This window comes from Mandrillus leucophaeus, unplaced genomic scaffold (genome assembly GCF_000951045.1).
Source record: "Mandrillus leucophaeus isolate KB7577 unplaced genomic scaffold, Mleu.le_1.0 Scaffold191, whole genome shotgun sequence".
In the NCBI taxonomy this organism is placed as follows: Eukaryota; Metazoa; Chordata; class Mammalia; order Primates; family Cercopithecidae; genus Mandrillus; species Mandrillus leucophaeus.
The window spans coordinates 3991266-4014219 of record NW_012101932.1 but is presented as its reverse complement, the minus strand read 5'-3'; positions in this window follow the sequence as shown (position 1 = coordinate 4014219).

The following is a 22954-nucleotide window of genomic DNA, read 5'->3' as shown; positions in this document are numbered from 1 at the left end:
GTTTAGGATGACTCCTGTGCTTCTGGCCTCTATTAAATATATTTGTATGTTGAGTAGGTCAGGAGAAATTTACATGCTAGTTTTAGCATCACATCAAATCTTGACAACTTTTGAATTATTGGTTAATAAATCAATTGATTTGAACTGTATTTCTGAGGTGTTTAAGATTGAGTTTGAGGCATATTTCACAGAAAATTTAAATCACTACTATAACAATTCTTTATTGTTATGTTAACCTACAAAATCCTCAAAATAGATAATATTTAATATACTACAAACAATGGGTAATAGAAATCATTTATTCTCTCCATATATCCGTCTGTCTTAGAAGGCTTAAAACAAGCCCCTCCTTTTTATTAAGGAATATTTAACATAGGAAAAAATTTCAGAATGCTACCAGACTTGGCTTTCTGGCAGATTCTGCTCAACATAACTGTGGAGATGATGAGACAGAAATAATCTGGATAACTGGTTAATTGAGTTAGTTTTTCATTTTCACAAGTAATTTATTTAGTATATTTATTGAGGTGGAAATACGCCCATGAAAAGGAGGCCCTGGAGAAACTCATTTCATGTATTCCTGGAAAAGAAGATTGTTGAACCCAGCAAATATCTGCTATTTTTTCTTTTAGATGCCAAAATACATACTTACATCAGCCAAAGACAGAAAATGGTTAGACATTCCACTTGATACCTGTATTTATGTGCTTCAAACTATGCTTCCAGTTTCAATGTTTTAAATTAAATTAGAAATACAATGGGTAAAGTTTATTTCTCATTTCTAATTTGATTTAAGTGTTTGTGGTGATGAAATGATAATGTTCACCATGGCATTAATTTCAAAGAAAATTACTACTCAAGTTCTTTCCGTGTTTTCCAAAAAGAAAAATGCCATAGATTCACATTACATATTCAGCATAAAGTTCATCCTAAGCTCTGTCATTCATTAAAATACACATCTCACTTTCAAAGTTGCATTTCATGAACAAATTTAACTTGTTTAACAGCATGCCCAATTCTATCCTACACAGTCATTGTATAGTATAGTCAATTTGCATTTAAAGATAAATCAACTTCAAAAGGGTAACTAAAATGTCAATGTCATGAGAGGCAGATGGAAACTGAGGCAATTCAATCAAGGAGAAAGGAGACATTGATCTTGTGGTCACACCATCCCTCCTCTCCAATATCCCTTTTACTCTTGTTCCATTGACTTTAAATAATCAGGTTCCAGAACATGAGACGATCTTGACTGAGATAGAGCTAGTTAAATTGGATTGACAATATTTACTCAGTTCCCATTACAAATACTAGAGAGGAGAAAGTATGAATTTGTTTATTGTAGCAAAAATATTTATTGAATGTGTACTGTATGCAGGAAACTGTGCAAAGTCCTGTGAGTTCACCAGTGATCAAAATGGGTGAGGCTCCTCAAATTGAATAGGTGCATTAGGTTTCAATAAAAAAAAAAAAAAAAAAAAGACTTTGTGAGGCTGAGGCGGGCAGATCATGAGGTCAGGAGATAGAGACCATCCTGGCCAACATCGTGAAACCACGTCTCTACTAAAAATGCAAAAATTAGCTGGGTGTGGTGGTGCATGCCTGTAATCCCAGCTACTTGAGAGGCTGAGGCAGGAGAATCGCTTGAACCAGGGAGTCGGAAGTTGGAGTGAGCCAAGATTGCACCACTGCCCTCCAGCCTGGTGACAGAGCAAGACTCCATTAAGGAAAAAAAAAAAAAAATAGAATGACTACTAATAAACTAATTCCAGGGATCAGATCTTGTATAGACTTCTTACCAAACTCCCACACTTGTCTATTTCTCATTGCCTCCAAACTGGGCTATATTGTGAACCTGAAAGAGCTTCTGGTACCACTGACCATGGAGATACACCTGGCCCAGGGTTTGGAGATCACACAGTTTTGAAGAGATATTAATCAAATAAGCATGTAAAAGTGTAACTGGTACAAGAATATGCAAAGGTGGCATAAAGTGCCTTAAGGATTTGACTAGTCTGGCAAGTTAAGAAAAAACTTAAGCTAGTATCTGAAGTATACGAAAGCTTGTATTAGCAATCTTAGACATGAAGATGTTTTTTAAAACATGGAAAGAGCAGGTGCAAGTGCCTGATGAGAAGGGCCACAGCTTATGGCTGAATGCATAGGTAGACTTTAATAAAGACTTTGAAATTTTAAGTTATATATGTAAATATGTATATTCATATATATGTGTGTGAATATATGTGTATATAAAGGTATATATTTTTAACTTCTATTTTAAGTTCAGGGGAACATGTGCAGGTTTGTTTTACAGGTCAACTTGTGTCATGAGGGTTTCTTATAGAGATCTTTTCATCACCCAGCTATTAAGCCTAGTACCCATTAGTTATTTTTTTCTTATCCTCTCTCTCCTCCCCCTCTTCACCCTCTGATAAGCCCTACTATTTCCCTCTGTGTGTCCCCTCTGTGTGTCCATATGTTCTCATCATTTAGCTCCAACTTACAGGTGAGGACATGCAGTATTTGATTTTCTGTTCCTGCGTTAGTTTGCTAAGGATAATGGACTCCAGGTTCACCCATGTTTCTGCAGAGGTCATGAGCTCATTACTTTTTATGGCTGCAAATTATTCCATGGTGTATATGTATCACATTTTCTTTATCCAGTTTATTTTTTGAGACAAGGTCTCACCCTGTCACCCAGGATAGAGTGATGTGGCGCAATCATGGCTCACTGAAGCCTTGACTCTCTGGGTTTAAGCGATCCTCACACTTCAGCCTCCCAAGTAGCAGGGACCATAGGTGTGCACTAGTTCTATATTTAAATGTAGTTAAATAATATGTAAATATTGTTACAGATGGTTGTGCATGAGATATAATTATAGATAAATATTTACAGAAAGATTAAAACCATTCCATTTTCAGACAAATAGAAAGGTAGAAAAATCCCAATCGACTAATTTTCAAAATGTATGAGTTATTTTATATCAAGGTTATTTGTCAGTTGTTAATCTGTGGAAGCTTAAAATCAATACACTAAGAAAAATTAGTTCATCAGAACAAAACAAATATGTAATTATGAAATATCTAAATTCACTCATGTGTAAAAATCTATTTATTTTGTGCCTACAGACTGTTAGATTATCATAGCAAGAGCTGAGAATGCATACACACACACATGCATACACACACCAGTCCACTCAGGGAGTTTGCAGCAGAAAGATGCATGGAAATATAACAATGTGATAGTATAATGAAGATATGCTTAAAAGATTATTAATGTAAGAGTGGATTTATCAGCAGGGCAATAATGTTAGGAGTGATTTAACAAATGAATCATTTAGTAACTGAGCACTCATTGAAGAAGCTTCCATGCAGAATTAACTCTACATGCAAATGTACTGAAAAGTGAGCACATTTATTCAGTCCAAATAACACTGTGCTGCCTGATATCATTTAAATACAAAAAAAAAATGAATGACAATATGCATGTTGAGGGAGAGAATAAAGATCAAATAGGACAAGCTTCTACATAAGTTAAGAAATCAAAACTTTATTTTAGCTTCCAGTCCTCAGAACTGTGAGAGAATAAATTCCTGCTGTTTAAACTCAAAAACAAACAAACACCAAAAACCTCTATCTTAGAGCTAAGGGTGGCTAATAGATTTTGACCAGCAAAGACGAATCAGTAAATTTGCATCTTAAAAAACTAATTCATAATATTGAAATCAAATTGAAGGTAGACAATACCAATACAGCAATATTTTTACCATTTTTTAAAAATTTCTTACTAATCCTATAAAAAGATGAGACTGAATTCTTGCCTCCCTGTCTCCTGAATTCTTCCAATCAACTCAATTAGGGCCATCTAGTCTTACTCATAGGTTCTGGCATCTCTCAGATTTGTAGTATATTGGTCTAGTCTTCTTCATTTATTCAACTCAATAATGTATATAATAAATTTACACAACCTGGTATTAAGTGCAGCAAACATCTCAGAAGTGAAAACTGAAAGAAGGAGAGGGAGGAGGAGAAATAATTAGAAGAAATAACAAGGTGTAAAATGAAACGGGAAAAATGACTTACTCATGGGATGTACACCAGGATGAACCCTAATGTAGATGACGGTCCTTGGGTGACAGGGATGTGCCAGTGTAGGTTCATCATCCGTAATCATCGTACCACTCTGGTGAAGGATGTTGGTAATGAGGGAGGCTAGGCATGTGTGGGGGCAGGGAGTATTTGGGGAATCTCAGTGTGGCTATGAACTTAAAACTGCTCTAAAAAATAAAGACTATTTTAAAAACAAATGACAAATGGGAGAATCTTTAGCATGTAATCTGCAGGATGGAAAGGAGAGATCTGAGAGGAATGAGGAGGAGAGTATCTTAGAAGGAAAAATCACATGCAGAAATATATCAACGCATTCTAGGAACTACAAGACTGCTGTAGTGCTAGAGGTGCAAAGTTAGAAAGGCCAGGCCAGAAGTCATGCTGATGGGGGAAACTGGATTCTATATGCAACGAGGAGCCATTGAATTATTATATTTTTACATAAATAAAATACAGTGAAAGTATTAAAATACACTTGACTAGTATCTCTGCAACTAAGCATCAAATCAGCCTTGTTCGTCATTCCATTTAGATAGAATTCTTATGAAGAGCATGATTCCTCTGTATTTTTTCTTCAGCTCAAGAGATTGTACTTTTACATTTTTCTTCATAATCATTATCCTATTCATAGATTCAGTAATTAGTGAAATTAGTGAAAAACAACATTAGTGAAAAACAAGAGTTTGGGACACTGTTATTCATTTAATCTTTATTAATTGAGAACATACTATTTTTATAGTATGGGGTACTACTGTGGAAGAACATATATGCCGGATTTCGGGGATAAAGCATTAAACAAGAGAGAAACCACCTTGGTTCCTGCTGAGCATATAGCCAAGTGATGAATGACAAAACATAGTAAATCTGGGTTTTCCTTTTGCAAGCTATGGGTGGCTTTGGCCAAGTTATCTATAGTTCATTTCATGAACAAATATGGTTATTATAATATTTAACTGCTAGAGGTACAGAGAATTGGAGTAGTATACTTAAGTACCTAATGGAACATCTGAAACATAGTATTCATTAAGTAAATATTTTATTAAAAGTTGCTATTACTGTGATTAAATACTTGTCTCATGTGAGTAGTGAATATATAGACTTTAGCCATAATATTGAGTGACTTTGATATTTTAATTCCCTTAACAATTAAGGGGCCTTTGTGCAGGCATGGATGTGTGTGTGTTTGTGTGTGTGTGTGTGTTTATGTGATGGGAAAAAGAGGAGAGACTACCTCTTTAGTTTGTGTCACAAAGAGAGGAATAAATATTCCTCCATCATAAGTCCCTGTTCTCATATTCATTGTATCAGGCGGATAAGAAAAGAGGCTCTGGTTTTAAACCCTCCAAGTTTGAATCCTGACTTCTACCATTTATGGCTATGAGAACTTGTTCAGATTGATTAACTTTTCTGTGTTCCAGTCATATCACATGTAGAAAGATGTTGATAATACCTGTCTCTTAGGGTTGCTATAAGAATTGCTTTAGGTAATACATGTACAGTGTTTCGAACACTGCCTGATATATAAATATTCAATTCTATTCCTGATTCTTATTTTTGTCTCTCTGGAGCTTCAGTCCTGATTTGTTTTCCTAATTATTATCTGGGACCTGTAGAAACACAAAAATTGTATGGGTTTTTATGTATAACATTGACATTTTTTAAAAATGTTAAGAAAAGACAAATTATGTTATTGCTATGGGGAAAATAACTACCAGGACTGGTTTTATACCTGTCTAATCAACTAATGTTTCATAGCCATGGTAACAAATAAAACTCAGAGCTGGATTTAAATCTGTACAATTCAGCAATGACAATTTGCTTCAGTGAACATGCCCCTGGAGGCCAGTCAATTAGTACTAACTCATGCCTTGAAAGTCACCCAACTGGCAGTCAACTCACTCCAGTGAACATGTTTCTAAGGCTGACATGGAACCACTATTTTGTAAAATATGAAACTATGCTTCTAAGATTGACAACAAACCACTCCTGCCTCTACAACTAACACAAAATATGATTCTACAGCTCATATCAATCCATTCTTGCTCCCATATAAACACAACCTGAATCAATCTCAAGCTCTTCCCCAACACCCTATGTAAAATTAGTTTGCAATGCTCAGTGAGGCTTCATCTGATCAACATAGCTCTTTTTCTTTACTTCCATCAGCAATAAATTAAGCTTATTGATTTGAGTTTTGAATACAGGTCTCTTTTTTTAACAATGTAGTTTTCTCCAACAGGGTAATATAGTATCTTTGACCAATAAATCTACCCAGCCCTTTTGTACGCCAGTTTCCTTTGTCCTTCAGATTTTCTGCCAGGTGCAACTGGTTCTACATGATCTCAACTCTAACTTATTTCATTGAGCTCTTATTACAAAATGTATGTTGTTATAATTTGTTGCTAAGTAATATTAGTATATTAGATGTTCCGGTTTAGTGGTGCGCTATATGTTAAATATTTTTGCCACTAACATGCTGACTTCAACAACTTGGCTTGTTTTTTATTTTTGTCTTTCTCTTAGTGAAAAAGATTTGTGTCATGGCTTTATATGGATCGTCTTGTTTCTGGTGACTTGAGTCAGGGAGTGGTCCCTAGAAAATGGATGGAGGTATCAGTTGGATAAACCTCCAATGTAGTCCAAACCAGCCTAAAAGTATCATTGTTGCAGCACCATTATGCTGCAGGTAATTTATACTGAGATGTTTGATCAAATTGTGTCTTGGCTCATCTCCAAAATCACAAAGAGACGTCCTGTCATGTCAATTTGTGTACAAGGTCACTCTACTTCACATTTCCACAGTGATTATTGGGTCATTGTTGCACCGCCTCTTCCTGGCCTTGACTTGGGTTGGGTAATGTAGAACATCATTTATAAACACACAGATGTAACAGATTTTAGAGGTTCTTTTTTGTTTATTATGGGTTTGTCCACATCAAAACTGCAACATCTTCCTGGCAAAATCTGTGACTCTTTCATAAATTTGTATTATATTCACAGCTGTTGTGCCTTCTTTGGTGAATGGTTAAAAAAATTTTTAATTTATCATTTTGAAGAATGTTAATATTTCATGATTATTACATTTTTAAGAAATTCAGAAAAAGAAAAAATTAATATTAAATATGCAATGATCTGCATTTTAATTAATATCCAAATCCACAAAACCAAATATTGACTCCAGAATAGCTTGTTTAAAAAACTCTCTAGTTTATTCATTCCTGCTCAAGTCTTCTGAAATATATTTTCCTTGAATTTCTTCTCTATAATTACATCCTTTTGCTTCTTATTCTAAGTGTTCACATGCATTATCTTTTCCTCGACATTTTTTTTTTGCTCAGAAAAAGAAGAAGTGCATTGTACAATATCCCCTTGAAATTACAAGACCAGAAGGCTCTTCTATAGAAGCTGAATATAAACTTTGCTCTAGAACCAATTTGGAGTTCATAAATTAAGTTTTCCTTTTGAACCTCAGGAATTTAGGCAGAAATTTTCTGGAAAAAAAAATCAGAATTGCTTTGGGTGCCACCAGCTATGTATCAGCAAGTTAACAGTCATCTTCTCAGATAAGGAAATATAATAAGTATTAATAAGATGAAAAAGACTATGAAGAAATTTCAGTAACCGAGCTGTGCATGATTTTAAAGATATTCTCGAAAGAGCAAGAAGAAAATATACAAAATTTATTTCATATATAAGGCCATTTCAGAATTCTCTCCCTTAAAGTAAATTGAACAAAGATTCAAAATTATAAACAAAATACAGTTGAATCAGAGGAGATTTTACAAAAGAAAGTTTTGATGATAAATTTTCAGATAATATTCTGAAGTAGATGAAAAGGAAATGGAGGGGTTTTTTTTTAATAACAAGGTTTACATCTAAAATTATAGTATGAAACTGCTAGATGCAATCCAGCATCTGCTAATATTTTCATTGAGCCATAGAAAGTAAACAAGCTAAAAATTAAAATCAATTATGGCTACCAGCTAGATAGAACCACCAACTCTCAAAACAAAACAAAAAACAAAAGATTCTCTAATCCTTAGAATTGAAAGCCTAGGAAGAGACACAAGTAGAAATGGTAAAACAAGGACTGTCAGAAGAACTAATGTTCCACGCTTGCTAAAAAGCTGTGGGTAACTATCTGAACGTTGCTCTGTGATTTCACGCCAAGGGAGAGACTAGTGTTCCTTAATTCTATTTTCTTCTAAACTCCCAAGGGGAATATCTGTAAATAGAGATGGACATTAATACATCTTTCTCGTTAATATGGGTGTTAAATATTTTATTAATCCAACTACCACAGAACATTAGATTCCTCAGAACTAAGCTTTCAAATTATCTGAAACTCATGAAATAAAGCAAACTGACTTGGATGGCTCATAAACAACAGTAATAGTAACAGTGTAGTAATAATATGATGGAATAAAATATAGTTTTGCTTAAAGTGAAAATGTATGGTTGGGCCGGAAGATAGTAAAAGAAAGTTTTGAATGTGTAGAGTAACAGGTAAAACCCTTCAGGAGAAGTAAACATTCTTTGCCGTGGCTTACATAAACCATTCAAATACTGAACATTTTTACAATTCTAAATCCTTTTGTGCCAACATATAATTATTACTTTGAGATTACTATTTTGAGAACACGATTTTTTTCCCTTACACAAACCCTGCAAATGTAATAAATAGGTAGGAGTCTACTTTTCAAATAGAATTACCAGATAAAATTTACTGCAGAGGAGTTATTTTTAGAAGTTTCATATTATAGCTGATCTGGACATCAGTAGACCTATACTGTGTGTAATTCAAGAAGCAACCAAAGAAGGGGCTCTGATCTCAGAGGCTCCACAGACAAAAGACAGAAAAAATGGGAAACAGTTTATAAGAATCCTGATGAGTCTTTCCAGATTATTATGAGCTTTAACTTTTACCAAGTTTTTTTTTTTACCTGATATTCCTACAACACAGCCTAAGATAATATATACATGCAAAAAGCAAAGGCATATACTGATTATATCCTATATATTGATTCAATATGCAAGGTTTGTGGTTTTTTATTTTTTTTCCTCAGAATAGCTGTAGCCTGAACTAAGTGAAGCACTTAAAACTACTTTTAAATATGAAGGTTCTACAAGTAGTACAATCTCAATTGCTAGATGAAAGCACCAGATTAGTTGATTATTGGTTATTAAAGCTTATAATTTTCCATTCATCTTAGCATCAACTTAACTTTTAAAATAAAACAACCTTATTATTTTAATCAGTGAAGAAGAAGCTCACAATTGTGTTTATCAAGTATGTCACTCTCAGTGAGTTGAGGAGACAGCGACTGGTATTCAGGGAGGTTGCAGTGGTGGGTGTTGCTAGGGGAGAGTAACACAGAGTAGGTTATTACGGAAAAGACAGTTCAAAAAATCTGTAAGGTTCTCCTTAAAGCCTTGGCTAAATTCTAAGTAGCATATTTGTCAGATGAGACACCATGAAACCAGCCAAAAAAACAACCAGCAGGGAAAGAACAATTACCAGAAAACTCTAAGTGCGATAATTACCATGGCTTTTTATTGAGTTGAGTAGAAAAAGCTAGTTAAATACACAGGGTGTTTAGTAGACAGCCCCCAATGGTTACAATTTGATGCTAAATTAGTTCTAGAGTAAAGGCTGTTCCAGATATGCCCTAATGAAGCCTAACATCGAATCTTAGGATCAAGCAGATCCACAAGTAACAAAACTGCCTGTAAAAAATAAGGCTGTCATACAAAAACTCTGATCTATAAAAGGAAATAAAAATATCCAAATAATAAATACAGCAAGGGTTTTATTTTAAAATTGTTAAAAAACAATTGACTCCATAAAGCAAAAATGAATGTAATATACTGCGGATTTTACAAATTATATAGATATAAAGGTTATAGCAACATTAGCATAAAGGAAAGAAGGTAATAATTTATGAATACTGTTGGAAGTTTCCACATTATAGATGAAAGAATAAAATATAATTTGAAGATGGACTACCAAGTTAAAGATTCATATTGTAAATTCTAGAGTAATCAATAAGATAATAAAATATCGTAGCTAATGACTCAATAGAGAAGACAAAAGAGAAAACTAAAAACACTCAATCCAAAAGTACCCAGAAAAATAGAAAAAGAAAAAAAAGTATATGATAAGTGAAAAAGCAGCAGCAAATAGTATCCTTAATCCCAATCATATTAGTAATTATATTAAGCATAAATGGCATTAATTCTGAAATTATAAGGCAGAAATTGTTAGCTGGTTATAAAAATACAAGATGTAACTAACTATACACCATCTATAAGAAACATTTTTTAAAGATTGTTTAAAGACTCAGATAGGTTAAAAATAAAAGCCTGGTTAAAAAATAGAGATATAGAGACATATACACACTAGACATAGAAAGGTGAAGTAGTTATACTATATCTGACACTGTGGGTTTCAGCATAAGAAGTACCTGACACAAAGAGATATATTTCATGATAAGAAGTTCAGTTCATCAAGACAACCCAACAATCTTAAAAATACATGAACCCAATAGCAGAGCTTCAAAATACATGAAAGAAAAAATGTATTTAGACATAAATGAAAGGGCATATAGAAGGATCCAGAGTTGTGGTTGGAGATTTCAACACTCTCCCCTCAGCAGTTGATGAGCATGTAAACGAAAAATCAGTGAAGATACAGGAAATTTGAACAGTACTATCAACCACCTGGAACTAGTTGAGATATATAAAATAATTAATTGAGCAAGAGATGAGTACGCATGCTTTTCAAGTGCATCTGGAACATTTACCTAGACAGGCCATATGAAGGGGCATAAAAAATTCTCAATAAATTTAAATAGTATTAAACATATTTTTGTGACAAAATATTTAAAAACTTATGTTGGAAATGTTCAAATATTTTAAAATTAAACAGCCGTTCCTGTTTAACTTCTAACCTGCCCATAGCTCTAAAATTTTACAGTTAATTAGAAAATATTTTGAATGGAGTGAATTTAATATGCAATATAATCAAATCTGTGAGATAATGCTAACACAGCACATAGAGGGACTATAATAACATAATTGCTTTTGTCAGAAAAGAGAAAAGCCTAAAATTAAAGATTAAGATTACTTCTTAAATAGCGAAAAAACGAAGTACAATGTAAGCTCAAAGTAAAAAAAAAAAAAAATGCAGGAAATAATAAAAGAAAAAGGTGGGCAGTTAATTCATAAAAAGGCAATTAATACAGAAAATAAATCCCAACGTTGTCCTTTACAAAGAGCAATAAAATTCATAAATCTCTGGGTAGACCAATTAAGAAGAATTATCAGTGTGAGGATTTTAAAAATGACATCTGCCAGCTGCAGTGGTCTGCACCTGCGTCTCCGCTACTCGAGAGGATCACTTGAGGCCAGGAGTAAAGAAAAAAAATTGGACATCATTAGAAATCCAGTAGGCATTAAAAATAGTCAGTAAATGTATTATGATCACTCTTCAGAATCAGGACACATCATTCCACAAATGTTTTTTGGATATCAAGGCTGATTTTGCCAACACATACACCGACAAGTTATGAAAATGCTTATTGCTTATATATAACAAGGTTTTGGGGGAGATTAGAGCAGGCATCCAAGTTATCTGAAAATGGTTTCATAGAGCAGGAAAAGGAGGTTGACTTGGAGTTTTTATTGTGGTTGTGGATGGGGCTGGGATTCCCTTGTGCAGGCAGGGGTTTGCATGGTTTGAAACTCTCATTGGTATCAAAAGAGAGGGCATAAAGGCCTTCATATTGGTTTTCCCAGATGGGAGACAGAAAGGAAAGATATAGAGGTGAGGTTTACAAGTCGTCAGCACTCAAATAAAAAAACATAAAGTCAAACTCTGTTAAAGAAATGATGAAAACATTTATCCCAATAAATTTTACAACTTGAAATGGACAAATAAAAGATTAAAATAATCAAACATATAAATAAGCAGTAGAAAATCTAAATAGTTTATGTATGCAGTCAAATTCACAAGTAACACTCTCCACAAAGAAAACTCCAGACCAGGATGGCTTCACTGTTGTATTCTAATAGACATTTCAGGAAGAAATACTACCAATCTTACACAAACCCATGCAAAAACAAAGGAAAATAAAATACTTGTAATTATTTTCTCTGAGGCTAGCATTAACATGATGCCAGGGCAGGCCAAAACATTACAGGAAAACTGCAGCTCTCATAAACATAGACACAAAGCCCTTAACAATATTTTAGAAAATTAAATTTATTACTATGTAAAAATGAAAATACATCATGACCCAGAGATGCATATTTGGTCTAACATTCTGAAATCTATCATTATAATTTATCATATTTATGGAGAAAATTAAGCTCAAGAATAAGATAATCATTTCTATTCATGAGCAATAGGAATGGGGGCTTTAGCTAATGTAGTATACAGCAAGGAAAAGAACCAATAAACAAAGAGATTGAAAACAAAATCCAATCTTGATATTCAGAAGACATTTTAAAACCTGAGAATTATACTTAAAAATTTTCAGAAACAAAAAGTGAATTTGGTATAGTCAAATGATTCAAGGTCAAAACAAAAAGGGAATTGTATTTTGCTCTATAGGAATATTGTAAATATTTATGAATGAAATAATGTAAAAGAAAATATGCCCTAAGTAGCATGGAAAAGATGAAATATTTAGTATCATTTAATAAAATATGTGTAAGGCTTGTACATTACAAGCTAAATTTCTTCGGTTGAGATAAATTAGAATGTATATACACCTCTTTAATTTATCTCAACCAAAGAATGATGTCTCTCTCCATATGTGTATATACACATATATATGTATTATTTACACACACACACACAATGTTCATTGATTGAAGGTTCCATCTTATTAATATGTCAGTTCTGCCTAAACTGATCTACAAATTTAACAAAATCTCAATTTAAATTTCACGTTGTTTTCTTTTTTTGGAAATGCACAAGTTGATTTAAATTTATATGAAAGTTCAATAAGCCTAAAACAGCCAACATAATTTTGAAAATGAACAATGTTGGAGAATTCGCACTAACTGATTTTAAAAGTTCCTGTGAATCAGAGTTTCTCAACCTAGACACTATTGATGTTAGGGCTAGATCATTCTTTCTTGTGGGAACTACACTGTGCATTGCAGGATGGTGGGCAGCATCATTGGCGTCTATCCACTAGATGCCAGTAGTATCTGCCACACCCTCTAATTGTGATAACTAAAAATGTTTCCAGGCATTGCCAAATATTCCCTGGAGTCAATATCTCCCCCGGCTAAGAACCACTGCTATAAAGCTACATAATTAAGACAGTTTTGTGTTGGTATAAGGATAAAAATGAAGATCACTGGAACAAAACAGACAGGGCAGAAATAGACCAACAAAGAATCTATTGATTTTTTTTAACAAGGTGCCACAATAATTGAAGGAGAAAGACTAATCTTTTCAACAGACGGTTTTAGAACAACTGGCTATCCATATGGAGAAAAATACACTTCAGCTGTTAATTCACAGCCTACACAAAAATTAATTCAAAATAGATGATGGTACTAAATGCCAATAACTCCAAGTCTAAACCTTCAAGAAGGAAACATAGGAAGAAATATTTATGACAATAGAGTAAGAAAATATTTTTTTAGATCAGACCACCAAAGATCAAGAACCAAAAAAGAAAAATTTTGTGATGTGTACTGTATCAAATATATTAATTTCTGTTCTCATAAAGATGGCTTTAAGAAAATGGAAAGTTATGATATCAGGTAGAGAGAAAATATTCATTATTACAAAGAACTTGTATCTGGAATATATATTTTAAAATTCACAATACTTATGTGTGAGCATTTATACAGAATACATAATGAACTCTTACAGTTCAATAAAAACACAAGTAGCCCAAATTAAAAAAAAAAAAAAAAACACACACACACACACAAAACTATACAAATGACTTGAAGAGACACTTCACAAAAGAAGATAAACAAATAGCCAAAATGAAGAGTTATATAACATCATTAGTCAAAGAACTACAATGAAATCAGTGTAATTTCATTACATGATGAAATGCCACTAACACATTCTAGTATGGCTAAAAATAAAATAACTGTCAATACCAAGTGTCTGTGAGAATGTGGGGCAACCGGAATTCGAATGCACTGCTGGTGGGGATGAAAAATGGTACAAGTACTTACATAACACAACTAGGCAGTTTCTAACACAGTTCATGAGCTCTTTCCATAAGACCCAGTGATTCCACTTCTAGGTATTTATCCAAAAGATATGAAAATCTACGTTCAACCAAAAGAAATGATCCTAGCATAAATACTAACACCTTGATTCATAATACCTCAAACTGAAACAGTCCAAATATTAAACAACAGGTGAATGGATAAAGAAATTGTGGTATATTTATATAAAGGAATTTTCTTCAGTCATACATAGGTACTAACTCTTAACACATGATCCAACATGTATAAAGAGCAAAAGAAACCAGTCACAAAAGAATATGTATTGTATAATTCCATCTATATAAAATTCCAGAACCATAAATCTATTTTGTAAAGGAGTATGTAGGAACATTCTGGGGTGATAGAAATGGCCCATAACTTTTTACTTGGGTGAATACATTTATTGAAAATGTTTAGATTTTATTGTATATAAATTATATCTCAGTAAGGCTGTAAAATAAAAAATAAAATGAAATTTAAAAAATTATTTCCCCAAATTTACATGCAACACCATTACAGAGTTAACAAGTTCTCTGAGATATAGCCCTAAGATGGTTTATTTTTGTTCCCTCATTAATTTTTATTCTTCATAGATTATACAAAATAATAGAAAAACTTTTAAAAACTTCCTAGCAAGAGGTAAGGTAGTTTTGAATTTTATTTCTTTTACTATTATGAACATTCTTATTTCCTTATTTGATGAAAACAATCTATTTTATCATCCCATTGTAACTGAAATAATTTGCTTTCTTTAAAAAGGAACTCATTTTTATAGAGTTCTACAACAGCAAGTTGGATATTCTTTTAATTTTTGTTTTTATTTAGTAATTAGAAATTAGCTATGATTATATTATAAATATTTGATGTAGCAAATATTTGTAATAATCATCATAACTAATTTTTACTCACTGAGGACACATATATCTATCTGTTTACACACGACTTTAAAAAAAAATAAGCAAGTAAAAAAAATCTACGCAGCAGTAATTGTCCAGAAGCCACTTGTGCAGTGCTAGCACAAGCATTTCGCTTTCATTGTTAGAGTTCTACTGCCCTCTGCTGGTCGCTGCATCCTGCATCCATAGGGACGCAGATGGAATCTGTAGGAATTGTGAGACTCCTTGCAAAAATACACGGAGACTTAATACTAAAATAACCTCAAAATTTTCCCCATCAGATGATCTCAATTCAATGATGTATCATATCCACCAAAGGAGAAAACTAAATCTATATAGAGTTAGAATGAACTGCAGCTTTTTAAAATGTGAGATGACCTCAGACATTAGATACCAGTACAACCTCCTTATTTTAGTGAAGTCAAATTTGAGGCTCCCAAAATTGAAGTGCCTTTATCCAATTTAATGCAATGAGTCAGTGGTGAATCCAGGAATAAAATATAGGGTTTGTGTTTATTCAAATGGAACTCAGCCAAATTTCACCTCTGCTGAACGCATTATTACAAACAATTCACATTTGTAAAAAACCAGATAGCAGGGAGTAATATGAAAAACAACACATACAAGTAAGTTTCTTTCCTTCTCTTATTCCTTTCTTCCTCCTTCTTTCTGCCCTGCTTTCCCTTTCCTCCCTCTTTCTCTTTTTCTTTTCCCTTTCTCCCTCCTTCCTTCCTTCCTTCCTTCCTTCCTTCCTTCCTTCCTTCCTTCCTTCCTTCTTTCTCATCTTTTCCTTCCTTCTCTTTCTTTTTTCCTTTTTTCTTTCTTCCTTTCTTCCTTTGCTCCACTGTATATCCGAACACTAATTACTAAAGACACTGGTTGTAAGTTATGGTGACAGCAAGGAGGAATGGTAAAATTCCTGGGCTTTGACATTAGATGCATGTTTTAATGCCATTTCTACCATTGATAAACTATGTGATCACCTTAGTGCCTTCATCAGTAAACTGGAGATGGAAATAATGGTACAATATTATACAGGGCTTGTGAGTATTAAGGCCATAAGTGCTTGGTTATAATTATTTAAAAAATAAATAGTATAAATAATTATAAGAATAGAATTTGTGCAAGAATTTAGAGTGATTATGTATGTAATAAATTCACTCTAATGATGAAATGGAATGCTAGTACTAGCACTGAAAAGTTGCTTCTGGATAATTATCACTGCATAGATTACTTGCTTATTTTTTGAAAAGTCATGTGTAAATATATAAGTATATACTAATAAACATAGTTTAATAAAATATAGGTAGTAGTGCTATTATTCCTCCTACTATGTTGTGATTTCATTTAAAAAATTATACTTATTATTTAATATTTATTATGTCTGGCCCAACATTTGATATGTAGTGTACTTTGTAAAATTTATCCTGAAACCAAAGTAAGATCCATAAAATTTGAAAGTAGTATGATTTAAGGATATTGAGAACTCCATTCTTTTATCCAGCTCAAAAGTAGTGCTTCCATCATTGATATCTTATTGGATAAAAGTCCCAGAATATCTTTGGATGAAATACTGAAAATTTCACTTTAATATCAAGTTTTGTTAGGGAGGAGGAACACAAAGCCATTTTGTTTTTATTGGTGTGTTGTAAACATGCACCAGGTAGCTTAAGGAAAGCAAGGCAGGAAAGGGGGCAAAGGCGCTGTTGGAGTAATGGGCAAGCAACTCAACTCAGACCTTGGGCTATTAGGTGTGCTCTTTGCCACTGGGTGTCCTTGCTTCTAAGCCTTTCAGCAGACAAAGCAAGAAAGATCATGTGTGTATACAAATGTGTTATATTTATATGTAGCTGCTATGGTCTGAATGTTTCCCTCCCCATATTCATATGTTAAATACTAATCACCACAGTGATGGTATTAGAGGGTGGGGCCTTTGGGAGCTGATTAGATCTTGAGAACAGAGCCCTCATGAATGGAATTAATGACCTCGTAAAAGAGGCCCCCGGGAGAGCTGCCTTGCCCCTTTCACCACGTGAGGACATAGTGAGATGTCTGCAACTGGAAAAAGGGCTCTCACCCATAACCCGGCCATACTGGCACCTTAGTCTTAGATTTCCCCGCCTCCCAAACTGTGAGAGAAATTTCCATTATCTATAAGCCACTCAGTTTATTGTATTTTGTTACAGGCAATTCACATGGACTAAGGCAATGCCCGTCGGTATCTATATTAAGCTAAATATGAGTATATACTGATGTCTCAAACTAATTTATAACCAGGTGGATTATCCTAGCCATCTACCCTTGCTTATCTGTAAATTCCCACTTCAACCATGAAAAATCTGGCTCTCATGACCTGCTATCCCTTTGGTTAACTGTTTGCTTCCAGGTGCATATATACCAGTATTAGAACTGTTAACCTATATCTCTACAGAAAAAGGCTGTCAACTAGAATGGAGTGCTTACGCCCATGTTCTTCTGCCTTAAATCTTACAGACACCTTTCATTTCCAAATACTTAGGTCAACATCTGTTGCTCCTATTCCCTTCAGTCAGATTGTTTCATACATTTATAATATATTATATTCTCTTACCACAGCCTGGATGCCATCTGGGCTCCCCAAACCTCTAAATGATTTGTTTTATCACTTTGCATACATTAAGGTTCAATCTTTGAACTGTAAAGCTCCATGGTTTTTGATAAATGTATAAAATCATGAATCTAACATTACAGTATTACACAGAATAGTTTCATCACCTTAAAAATCTCTTGTTTCATCTATTCAACCCTCCTCTAGAATCCTTGGCAACCTCTAATCTTTTTTATGTCTCTATTGTTTTGCCTTTTCCAGAATGTCAAATATTGGACAAACAGTATATATTTTCAGATATGCTTCTTTCACTTAGCAACATGAATTTAAGTTTCCTTCATTTTGCTTTGTATTTTGATAGCTCATTTTAAAAATCCCTGAATAACATTTTATTCTATGGGTGTACCACAGTTTGTTTATCCACTCAACCTATTGAATAACATCTTGGTTGCTGACACTCTTCAGTGATTATTAAGAATGCTGCTATAAACATTCATCAGCAATGAGTGAGATTTCTGGTTGCCCCACATCCTGATCAGTATTTGGTATTATCAGTATTTTAGATATTAGCCATTCTAACAGTCATGTAGTGGTATTTCACTGTGGTTTTAATTTCCAATTCCTTAGTCACTGATGATGTTGAACATTTTTTTTCCTATGCTTATGTGCCATATGTAATGTCTTTAGTGAGATGTCTGTTGGATCCATCACTCATATTTTAATTGGGTTATTTACTATTGAATTTTAAGTGTTCTTTGTATATTTTGATACACTTTTATCAGATATAGTTTGCAAATATTTCTTCCCAGTCTGTGAATTCTTTTCATTCTCTTACCTGACTCTTAACTGTCTATTCTGTCGTTTGTAAAGCAGACATTTTAAATTTTAGTAAAGTCTAACTTAATTTTTCTTTTGTGGATCATGCCTTTGGTGTTGTATCTAAAGACTCATTGCCAAACCAAAAGTCAGGTAGATATTCTCCTGTGTTTTCTTCTAGAAGTTTAAAATTTTTGCATTTTACAATTACGTCTATGATTTATTTTGATCTAATTTTTGTAAAAGGTGTAAGGTCTTTTTTGTTTGTTTGTTTGCATAGGGATGTGCTATTGTGCCAGCAATGTTTGTTGAAAAGATGATTTTATCTCCATCAATTAACTTTGCTTCTTTGTCAATGATCAGTTGACTGTATTTGTGCGTGCCTGTTTCATGCTGTGTTCTGTTCCATTTGTATACGTGTCTGTTATGTTGTCAATATCAGGAACTGCCTTGATTACTATAGCAATATAGTAAGTCTTCAAATCAGATAGCACAAATCCTCCAAAGTTGTTGTTCTTTGTCTACAATATTGTGTTGGCTCTTCTAGATTTTTTGCCTTTCCATATTAAAAATAGCTTACTGGGATTTTGATTGGGATTGTGTTGAATCAACAAATCAATTTGGGAAGAACGGACATTTTAAGAGTAAGTCTTCTAATTATGGACATGGAATATTTCCTCATTTATTTAGACATCCTTTAAGTTTTTTTCATCAGAGATTTGTAGTTACTGTTTACTGTTTGAGCATTTGTGTTATTTCCAATTCGAGGCTGTTACATTATGAAAATTCTAATGTCTTTGGACAAACACATATGCTCATTTATCTTATGTATATGTCCAGAAGTGGGAATGCTGTGTCATAAGATAGGAATATATGTAGCTTCAGTAGATCTTGCCAGTTTTCCTAAGTAATTGTAACAACTTGCTCTTTTCACCAGCAATGTATGAATATGGTTTTCCTATTTTAATATTTGCATTAATTTTAGACATACCTAAACTTGAACAAAGTTTATAGCAATTCAGCATATTTATCTTTCCCTTGGAAATGACAAAGACTCTACAGTTCTTTAAATATCAATTGAGCTGTTCCTCCACTGCATTGCTAAGTGTTTCACATTTGCCTCTTTTTACTAGACATAAAAATTGTATGGTTTATTTTTTATGGTCACAGTAAATTAAGTTTACTAATAATTTTTTTTCTGTTTCCATTGTTGTTATTTGTATTCTACTCCGCCTTTCTGGGTTCATTTTTTATAGATATTTTAATTAGAGTCTATGGGTCACAAACTGTCATGATCTTTATATACCCCAAAATACGTTTATTTCACATCCCCAGGTATCTTTTTTTTTTTTCCCCCGAGACTGAGTTTTGCTGTTGTGGTCCAGGCTGGACTGCAATAGTACGATCTCGGCCCACTACAACTTCCGCCTCCCGGGTTCAAGTGATTCACCTGCCTCAGCTTCCCGAGTAGCTGGGATTACAGGCGCCTGCCCAGCTAATTTTTGTACTCTTTAGTAGAGACGGGGTTTCGCCATGTTGGCCAGGCTGGTCTCGAACTCCTGACCTCAGGTGATCCGCCCACCTCAGCCTTCCCGATATCTGGGATTACAGGCGTGAGCCACCGCACCCGCTCCCTCCAAGTGTCTTTAATGGTAATTTGGCCTGTTCTATACCTCTAAAACAGCAATGTATATCCTCAGCATGTGTGATATATTTTTTCATTTACTGCTGGCATCTATTATTTCTGTTTATAAGACTGCTGTTAGTTTAACTCCAATTATTTTATGGATAGTCTGTCTTTTCTCACTGTTAGCTTGTAAAGTATTTCCTCTTGTTTTCAATGTTTTTCAGATGTATTGTGATGTGTCTATATTTTCCTTTTGCTTAGTAATTGAAATATGTTTTTAGTTTTAGTATTCTTAGTTTTCTTTAATTCTAGATAAATGTCACTCCTTCTTTGTCATTGTCTCTTTTCTTCTGAAATATCCATTTCTTCTGAAATACCAATTAATTCATGATTTTTAATCTACCTTTAATATGTCTTGACTGATTACTTTTCTATCTTTATATTTCTTTATGTTTTGTTCTAGGTGGCTTCTTCACTACTATCACACATTCACTCATTTCCTCATCTGCTGTGAGCTCTCTATAGTGTACTCCCCATTAAGTGTGTATATGTGTTTATTTCAAGGCTTACATTCACGATCTTAAATTGGTATCTTTTCATTTTTTGTTTTTGCCTTAATTTCTTATGTCTTACTCTTGAACAAGATGTTACAGATAGAATGAATTCCTTCATTTATCATTTTGAGAACATAAACATACTTCTTAAAGAATTTCATGCTGACATGCGGTGGCCCTTGCCTGTAATCCCAGCACTTTGGGAGGCTGAGGTGGGTGAATCACCCAGGAGTTTGAGACTGGCCTGGGAAACATGGCAAAACTCTGCCTACAAAAGATACAAAAATTAGATGGGCATGGTGGCATGCCTCTGTAGTCCCAGCTACTAAGGAGGCTGAGCCGGGAGGATCACTTGAGCCCAGGAGGTTGAGGCTGCGGTGGGCTGTGATCACAACTCTGCACTCCAGCCTACATGACAGAGTGAGACCCTGTCTCAAGAAAAAAAGAAAAATCAGTCTATCTCATGTGATATTTTAATTTGAAACATAAAACCTTTTTATGTGAAACATATTTTATTAATATTCTGATTTTAGAAAAATTTTGCTATATGTATTAGCATTCTATTTCTTTTTACATTTTAGAATTTTGGTTTGGGGGCTCATTTTGACAGATAAGTATTTTTATTTGTTCATATTCTCTCTTTTTTCACTGCCTGCATTGGAACTAGACCCTCAAATGAGAACCACACTTATAATGAGTGGCATTGCGATGTTCCTGTTGGTGATCATACTGACTATACTGAAGATGACTTCAAGTCAGTGGGTGGTTTAGTTCAGCTCTTTGTTATAAAACTATGTCAGCTTCCTGTTGCCCTTTTAGGCTTGCAACTTACTAAAACAGTGGCTTTAGGTGGCAGTCAGCAGTGGTTTCTTTGACTTGATTTTATGAGAGATTACTTTCACATCTCCTGAATACTTTTTGTGAATTTGGATCCTGTAACTTTGTCACGTGGAACACTTTCAGTTCTCATTGCCTCTAAGAGCTGAGTTGCCTCTCTTGGTTTGTAGTTTAGTACCACATGGCATTTTGCAGTTTAGTACTATTTCTAGTGCAAAGAACTATTTATTCTGTCTTTTAATAGCATATGTATATTTTATTTTCTCTTTATGTATTTTATATAGATAATGAAGAGTAGGTGCTGATAGTTATTATTCTGATCTGTTAGTTGACATAATACCTTGAACTGAGTTTGAGTCTGATTTTGCCATTCTGTCTTTTGGTCAATTTCCAAACTTCAAATCATTTTCCCTTCCTCTAATGTTTGCTTGCTTCAGTTTTTCCTTAAATAAACATTTCTCAAAATATTAACAACTTAGAATAGAGGATGTGCTGTTGAAGTATACTAAAAATAATGTAGTTTACATAGGACATCGTTCGATTTTCTCCTATGTCATAATCTTGAGGTTGGCTAGAGAATCAAGATGAGTAAGCGGCTCTGCCATTCTCAACATTTGGCTTTTACTCATGGATTCAAGGTGTCACTGCAGTGGTGTATCATTTCCTAATCACCACAAAGTGGGAAGAAGACCAGAGACATGTTCTTCCAATTTTACTGAGAATTCAAATGACATACTTTCTTATCTCTGGGGCAAACAATTCTGAGACTACATATATATGTATGTATGTATGTATATATGCTGTGCTATGGTTTGAGTATGTTCTCCATAAAGCATGTGCTGGAAACTTAGTTCCCAGTGAAACTGTGTTGGGAGGTGGGGCCGAATGAGAGGTGATCAGGCCATGAAGGTAGAGTGATTACTGTCTTAGTGAGTTCCTTATAAAAAATGAGTTTGGCCACTTTTCCATCTGTCACTCTCTCTCTCATCCTCTCTTTGTTCTTTTGCCATGGGATGAGCATCAAGAAAGCCTTCGCCAGATGCCAGCCCCCTGATCTTGGACTTCCCAACCTTCAAAGTCATGGGCTAATAAATTTCTCTTCATTATAAATCACTCAATTTGTGGTATTCTGTTACAGCAGCACAAAGTGAACTAAGTCAACATATATTTCTGATTCTGAACTAAACAACATTGGGACCAGAAACAAATAAATTAATATATTCCTTCAGAAAATAATTGCTTCTCAAGGTTAAGGTAGTGAACCAATTAAAATTTCTGG